Consider the following 9218-nt stretch of genomic DNA (forward strand, 5'->3'; position numbering starts at 1 on the left):
GAAACACAATATGTTACAGTTTTTAATGTCCTGTTGGTATGGTGATCTTATTAGTAGGTCATCAATTTTATTTTCCAACGATTGCAAGTTGGCAAGGAGAATGGAAGGCATTGGGAGTTTGCTCGCTCGCCTCAGGCTTCTCAGAAGGATCCCCGATCTGCGTCCTCTTTTCCGGTGTCTTTTCTTCACGCAAAAGGCATGGATCTGGGCCTGTTCCAGTGAAAGCAGGATATCCTTCTCGTCGGACTCATTAAAGGAAAAAGTTTCTTCCAGTCCGCAGTGAGTAATTGCTTTTCTGATGTCCAGAAGTTATTTTCAGTCATAAGAGACGGTAGCAGCAACATCATGTACACAATAAGTAAAGAAAATAACAAAATTGCACAATTGGTTGGGAGAATGTAAAATGTCAGCCATGTTCTTTGGCACCATCTTCAATCTAGAGGCCAGCGGCGCACAGGTGCGTGCGTATTGTGCAAAAGACAAAGGATAGTTATAAGCTTATTATGAATAACCCATCATTCATTAGCTAAATACACTATATACTGTATACAAAAGTATGTGGACACCCCTTCAAATTAGTTGATTTGGCTATTTCAGCCACACCAGTTGCTAACAGGTGTATAACATGGAGCACACAGCCATGTAATCTCTATAGACAAACATTGGCAGTAGAATGGCCTTACTGAAGTACTAAGTGACTTTCAAAGTGGCACCATCACCTTTTCAACAAGTCAGTTGGTCAAAATTCTGCCCTGCTAGAGCTGCCCCGGTCAACTGTATGTGCTGTTATTGTAAGTGGAAACATCTGTAACGAGTGTGCTGAGAGTCGGGTAGCAAGTTCAGGGAGTGAGTTTTTTAATAAATAAATGGAACAATAAACACGTAACACAAACAACGCACCGACATGAAAACAGAGTCAATAACGCCTGAGGAAAGAATCAAGGGGAGTGACAGATATAGGGAAGATAATCAAGGAGGTGATGGAGTCCAGGTGAGTGTCATGAGGCACAGGTGTGTGAGACGATGGTGACAGGTGTGCTGGATAATCAGCAGCCTGATGACCTAGAGGCCGGAGAGGGAGTATACGTGACAGTATCCCCTCCCCGACGCGTGGCCCCAGCCGCAGTACGCCATCAAAGGGGACGAACCCGGAGATCAGGAGCGGACCCGTCACCCCTGCTGATGTGCGAGAACAGCTGTCACACCAGCTGAGGCATGGGAACCTGTCGAGTCAGCTGGGGTGCAGAAACCTGACAGATCGGTTGAGGCAGGGGAACCTGGTGATCTGGCTGAGGCATGAGAGCCTGACGAGCCGGCTGAGGCAGGAAGCCTGGCGATCTGGTTGAGGCATGAAAGCATGTCGCAGTTCCCGGAGTCAACGTTATTACTCTGACACAAAAATAACATAAAAAAACACTCCCCGATGCTTCCCTTAGGTGAGGTGTTATTCTGTAACAAGTGCGCTGAGAGTCGGGAAGCAAGTTCAGGGAGTGAGTGTTTTAATAAATAAATGAAACAATAAACACGTAACACAAACAACGCACCAACTTGAAAACAGAGTCAATAACACCTGAGGAAAGAACCAAGGGGAGTGACAGATATAGGGAAGATAATCAAGGAGGTGATGGAGTCCAGGTGAGTGTCATGAGGCGCAGGTGCGCGAGACAGCAGCCTGATGACTTAGAGGCCGGAGAGGGAGTATACATGACAACGTCTAGGAGCAACAACAGCTCAGCAGAAAAGTGGTAGGCCACACAAGCTCACAGAACGGGACCGCCGAGTGCTGTAGCGCTTAAAAATCGTCTGTCCTTGGTTGCAACACTCACTGCTGAGTTCCAAACTGCCTCTGGAAGCAACGTCAGCACAAGAACTGTTCGTCAGGAGCTTCATGAAAAGCCTAAGATTCCCATGCCCAATGCGAATCGTCGGCTGGAGTGGTGTAAAGCTCCCTGCCATTGGACTCTGGAGCAGTGGAAACACGTTCTCTGGGGGAATGAATCACGCTTCACCATCTGGCTTCACCATCTTCACCAATATACGAATCTGGGTTTGGCAGATGCCAGGAGAACGCTACCTGCCCCAATGCATAGTGCCAACTGTAAAGTTTGGTGGAGGAGGAATAATGGTCTGGGGCTGTTGTTCATGGTTTGGGCTAGGCCCCTTAGTTCCAGGGAAGGGAAATCTTAACGCTACAGCATACAAGGACATTCTACACGATTCAATGCTTCCAACTTTATGGCAACAGTTTGGGGAAGGCCCTATCCAGTTTCAGCATGATAATGACCCTGTGCACAAAGCGATGTCCTTTCAAAAATGGTTTGTCGAGCTCAATGTGGAAAAATCTGACTGGCCTGCACAGAGCCCTGACCTCAACTCCATCGAACACCTTTGGAATGAATTCTAACGCCGACTGCGAGCCTCACCCAACATCAGTGCCCGACCTCACTAATGCTCTTGTGGCTGAATGGAAGCAAGTCGCAGAGTGGAGAGTGAAGAGTGGAAGCTGTTATAGCAGCAAAGGGGGGACCAACTTCATATTAATGCTGTAGAGAAACCAGATTTAGACATCGCATATAATTTAACAGTTCCATTTCACGTCATGCTGTTGATATAAATAATTTATTATAATTTACCGGTTTCTTGCAGTTATTTATTCCGGGAAAAGGGACTGGTTTTGGGCAGTAAATCTTATTAACCGTGTTCCCGCCATTTAACCTTAATGAGCACCAATGTGAATTTAATTTGACCTTTATTTAGCTAGGCAAGTCAGTTAAGAACAAATTCTTACTTACAATGGTGGCCTAGAAACAGCAGGTTAACTGCCTTGTTCAGGGGTAGAACAACAGATTTTTACCCTGTCAGCTCGGGATTTGATCTAGCAACCTTTTGGTTATTTGCCCAACGCTCTAACCACTACGCTACATGCAACCCAATAAGTGCATGTCAAATTGGGTGTCAAAAGCTAAGAGTCTATATTTTTTTTTAAAGTAGTTGAAATCTGAACCAATCATAGACTTCAATGTTTCACAAGTTTGGACAGCACAGTACTACACAGTACAATACTGTACAGAAGAATATAGTTCAGCACAATACAGTAGAGCACACTAGAATAGAGTACAGTATAATGTAATAAATTGTTCTGTACTCTGTTGTACATTTTATTTTATTTTTACTGTACTGCCAGATGTAAATCCACTTCACCTACTGTAGTTCAATAACCAAAATAGATTTTTTCAAATTGAAGGTGTCATATCATAGCTGACACTCCAATCTTTCTGCAGACATCACTGAATCTTAATTCGGATATTTTTGGAAAACTTGCCTCGAAGCGAGCATAAAAGACATTTAGCCCGTCTGGTAGGCTCGCGTCACTGGGCAGCTCGCAGCTGAGTTTCCCTTTGTAGTCCATAATAGTTTGCAAGCTCTGTCACATCAGACAAGCGTGATCGCATAAAAAACTGAGGGAGATATTACCGCAATTCTGTTTCCAAACTTTGCATCTACACATTTCTTCCAGTAAATGTGTTTTTCTGTCTAAATTGTTCAAAGTAATCCTTGTGCACATAGTTGTCTGGTTTGTTAAACTTTGAAATTTGTGGTTTTTGTTTGACATAGATTTTAATGAGAAAAATCTGAATCAAAGAGTAATTCCATTACTTTGGAATTGCCCATACATAAAGCCACGAGACTAGATGCCAATGATTATTTGAAAACCATAACAGAAACAAACATTCATCAATTACCACCTCAAGGTCACATTTCCCAGGCGTACCTCTAGCCTCTACCCAGTCACTCTGGTGAGCTATTCAAATGCCTGATCTCTGCAATGTGTCGCTCCATTTACTGTGTTAATATTGCTTTATGCGTATGGATATGCCTGTCTGCCTCATACATCTATCAGTATGTCTTGGATTCTCAACTGTCCTATACTGAGGTTATGCTTTAAATATAAACTCAGCTATTGCCTCTTAAACTGCTGCCCTGCTCACCCCAGAAAATATACAATTAATGAGAAAGTGTAACATTGGGGATAGTTCAAAGGATCTAAGACCTGAATTTAAAGATACTGTTAATGCTGAACTATTAACCGAAATTGTTATTTTCCGGTTTTAAACAACGAATTGACCGACATTGGTTCTATTACTTGAATTGCATTTTGTTCTTTTTTCTTCTTCTGTGAGCTCAATGCACAGTTTCTGTAGAGATACAGTGGTTAGCTGAGGTTCATAGATTGGTATGAATATTAGTTCAGAACCTAACATTTTAGGGTCCATACACAGATCGGCTACATACTGTAGCTAGCTACACATCCATAGGCATACAGTTATTTTTATCCTCCACTACACAATACGCAAGTAAATAGTTAGCTAGCTATGTTACTTTAGCTGCATTGCAAGGCAAGCTTACACATTTGTACATTCAATTTGCAGTAAATTCTTTAGCTAGCTAGATTCTTTACATCCACTGTTTCACAAGACAACAGCCTGGTTTGCTAGTTCTCAGTAGTCCCTAAAACATTAAACACGAATTACAAATGAATTATCCTCTCATAACACTAGCTAGCCAGCTGGCATATAACTTGCTAAATAGCGATTTTTGTAAAGTAACTTTATGACAAAAAAATATGCACAAACCTTTGTCTCTACATTAACTAACATAGTCCTCTTAATTGTAATTGTTTTGCTTGACTCCTTATGATGTTATAACTGCTTACATTTGGTCCCACCGTAATGTTTTGTCAGCCATCTTCACCCAGGGACGGGTGGCTCTCATCAAATTCGTCATTGGAACCACTCGATATGATTTGTCATATAAAAACCTTGGGACCCAAATGCATAATGAGTGCTCTAACTCCCCCTTGTGGTGGTCTGGAGCAATGAAGCTGTGACGCTGGGTACATCTAAGTCCCGCGGTGCAAGCTCGCAACTTTTAAAGGAGGAACCACTGTAAATCAGATCAAGCCTGAACTGTGCGATGTAGTAGGGGTTGTAGTTTCCAACAAGCCAATATTCTACATAGTTTAGTGCAGAAAACATGGTAATTAACTACAATGACCATAATCCATTGCACACCTGCCTACTTGTCCTGTCTGTGTGGAGCACTGAGCTATAATAAGAACAGTGTGGAATGAAGACTGAGAGAAGGGAGAAAGCAGTTGCTTCATGAGGTATCTCTACCTGAAAAAACATGATCTAAGTGATTGATAGTTGGTATTCAGCAGTCATTATTGTATGCCTTATTTACTTATTTACTAAAATAATGATTTTGTCAGACAGCATAAGCAGCAGCCCTATAGAGATGAGATGATGACTTGGAATGAATTAATAAAGTCATCAAATAAAACAAATATTTTATTAAAGTAAAGAAATGTGAATAAATGATTGTTAATAAGTAAAGTAGTCACTACCATTATAATGTTTTTATTCATTGTTGTTACAGAACTCAACCCACATAATACAGTACATTTAATGTAAAATAAATAATAATATTTGAAAACCGTGATTATTTTTTCATAATCGAACTGAAACTGAACTCACCTTAAAAAGTACTAATCCCTCAACACTAGATTGTCACGTCCTGACCATAGAAAGCCTTCATTTTCTATGGTAGAGTAGGTCAGGGCGTGACTAGGGGTTCAGTCTAGTTTATATTTTCATGTGGGGTTCTAGTTGTTTTTTTCTATGTTGGTGTTTTAGTATGATTCCCAATTAGAGGCAGCTGGCTATCGTTGTCTCTAATTGGGGATCATACTTTAGTAGCATTTTTTCCACCTGTGTGTTATGGGATATTGTTTGGAGTTAGTGCACTTTGCACCTCTGTAGTCACGGTTTGTTTGTTTATTGTTTTGTTAAGTTTCACTATTAATAAAGCATGTGGAACTTTACATTCGCTGTGCCTTCGTCCATCTCTACACATGACCGTGACATAGATACTGTTTCTCAGTATCTTTGCTTTCCTATTGTATTTATTGGCTGCATACAAGCAATGAGGGAGCTTTTTGTTTTGTTGTTTTCAAAGAAGATTTTGTTGCGTTATGTAATCAAGAACGCAAGGCACAAAATCATCTCCCAAAACATTATCATCGCAACAACTGAACCATCCAACTGTGATAAGAATGGAGATAGCAAGATAGTGTTTTTGTCCCGAGGTATCATCAAATACATTAGGTGCTTTTTGAATTGCAGTTCTTATTCCTTCACGCTACTCTTAGATCACCACTTCAGCTCTTAGCAGAATGCTTATTGTTCCTTTAGATTCTAATAGTTAAGGTTTTCTGCATCCTTACAATGGTCATATAGGGTCTTGTCGTGACCTAGGACAAACCATTAATTTCATTCATGTTATTTATTAAGCCATGGTAGTCCACTCAGTAACAATTGTCAATGTTTTCCAGGAAGTCCTGAATTAAGCGTTAAGATTGAGGCCCACTATACAGTATGTGTTGATCATAGCTTCTCTGTCCATGTTGAATTTGAAGGCTTCAATATGAAGCCCATTGAAGGCTGCTTTGAGAGCTGTAATAAATGAACATAGGAGATTGGTGGCACCTTAACTGGGGAGGACGGCTCGTGGTAATGGTTGGAGCAGAATCAGTGGAATGGTATGAAATACATCAAACCCATGGTTTCCATGGGTTTGATACCATTCCATTGGCTCCGTTCCAGCCATTATTATGGTCAAGGAGGCCGTCGTTCCCTCGGGAGCCTTCACTGTAAATGAATCATAATGGCAGGGCTCTCACACACAAACAAACATATGTAGTGGGTGTAGGTAGGTATATACATGTAGTGTGTGTAGGTAGGTATATACATGTAGTGGGTGTAGGTAGGTATATACATGTAGTGGGTGTAGGTAGGTATATACATGTAGTGGGTGTAGGTATGTATATACATGTAGGTGTTTATGTCTGAGAGAGAATGATATTCAACAGTCCTCATGCACTTCACACTGAATAATGCCATTGGAATGAAAACACGTGTGTTCCCCTTACTGACTGATTGTCCCCTTAACATCCTTTGTAAACAGCATAATCTAGCATTGGGTCTAGTTTAAATGTGTAGGCTGTCAGCACTGTCTGATGAGCAGCTGTCAACATCCTTTACTAGCGCCTTTGAGCCAAAGAAACGATGTCAGGCGGTTTCCATCATCCTGACTGTTTAATTATTTACTGTCCAGTGTCCTGATAGTGGAGTTCCCAGAGGGCCAAAGCTGTGCTTTTATATGGAGCAGCCCTGTTCTGTCCCAACCCTCCCCAGAGAGACCAAAAGCACTGTGCTCTCAGGTCACTCTGGGCATCACACAGATTAATACCCCACTGTCTTTGAAGAAGAAACACCAAAAAAGAAAACAATGTATCCTTCGCCCCCTCCCTCATTCACTCGCTTCCTCACCCATGTTTCCCAGCATACAGTGTGATTCTGTGAAGGTGACTGTCACCCATCACCAGTGTCCTTCCTGTCTTCTTGAAAGACCATGAACCATGGGACATGTGAAAAGAAAAAAGACTTGACTTTGCTCAGAGGGGAGGTATTAATCAGAGCAAATATGTATTACTTCGCCTGCGCTCTCTTTTGATTACTCATTTAGTCGTTGTGACGTGGCTCCCAGGCAAAACAATGGAGCTGGAGACATAGCTGTTTGTACCGGCACCGGGTTCAGGCAGTGCTCCTGGTCTGCACACTAATTGTCTCATTAATGATCACGGTGCTGCTATTGCCTCACTTCATGGACCTACATATTTTACTATATTCTACCAGGAGAAGGGACACAAAATGAAAACCCATTTTAGCTTTCGCAGCACTATGGTCATGTGAATGTTAAAGGGCTGTAATGTTAGCCCCGGAGTCTCGTAACACTTGAATAAAGAGGCTTTCTACATTGTGACTCAATTAATAGGTGGGCTAATTCAGTTACATTCATACATAGCTGCTTTCATGTTGCCTTGTTTGTCACTTTGAACTCCTGGTGGTGCCATGGTGTTTCAAAAAACTGACACAGGCGAGTCAAAAAGAGAAACGACATGGCAAAAGAATGACAATCATTCAGTCATCAACACGCACACACAGAGGCTTCATGCCCATAGCCCCCTCAGATTTTTATTTATTTTAAATTAATTACCAACGTTAATTGTTAAGTCAAGTTTTATCATAATTTATTAAAAGCTCTGTCAGCGGTATTATGCGGAGGGGGCACACTGACTGGAACAGGCAAAGAGAACCATACCTTATTCTCCCTAGTAAGTGGTTCCTTCCAAGGTGAACCACAGTGCAAAGATACGCTCGGCAGGACGCTAGATACTCTAGTGTATGCAGACAGTATCATCAGTGGAGAAGGAGAGAGAGTATCGAGTGACACATGCAGAATTTTATTTTATTTTAGCTACCGGTGATGGGCAGGACTCGCAGAGCATCAAAGCCAATGATGAATTTTCAAACCGCCGCTTTACCTACGTGTGTTCTGGCTCTGGCCCAACCAATCAGTTTCTGGACCAATCAGACGGCCTGAATGTGTTCACAATCGGTGAAGGTTCGGGGAGGTACTCAGATCCAGACTCATTGCAGAGAAGAAACTGACGTCCATGGCCATGGTGTTTGGTTGAAGCAAGGAGTCTGGATAGCCAGGTAAAGTTAGAGTAGCTTGTCTAACTACTGTCTTAGCTGGCATGACTGCTAGCAAGGTTGCTAGACTTTAGAAAATACAAAAATGTCATTAATTCTTGGGTTATGGTACAATATACCAGTGTGGCAGTACTAAACTCCTAAGGCATTAAAGTTATAAATAATCAATGTGCATCATTCATTAAAATGACAATTGAACAGGTAAAGAGGTGTGCTTAGATAACCTACGCAAAAAAAATACATATTTTTATCATAATGGGCATAATAATAGGCATAATGATTATGGCTCTAGGTTGCAGGAAAAAGCTGATTCAAGTGTTCAAAAAATGAAAAATTATCTGATAAGCCCCCCTATGGAACAACCCCCTCCTCCCTCCATCCTCACATACCTCTAAAATAATGGGTGCATGACGCCCCTGCACGCACATACTGTTCTGAACCAAATTGAAAATACAGAGTGAGAATGAATAAGTAAGCAGGTCATCTGAGGGGTTTGTGTGAGAAAGCCAGGCGTTAGCAGAATGGAAAGGAGAAGATGAAATTGACAATAAGCACTTGGCATTCTGCCACCTCCGCAACACTGTCACACCACACCCTCTC

The sequence above is a fragment of the Salvelinus namaycush genome, chromosome 9, assembly GCF_016432855.1.
Source record: "Salvelinus namaycush isolate Seneca chromosome 9, SaNama_1.0, whole genome shotgun sequence".
Taxonomy (NCBI): Eukaryota; Metazoa; Chordata; class Actinopteri; order Salmoniformes; family Salmonidae; genus Salvelinus; species Salvelinus namaycush.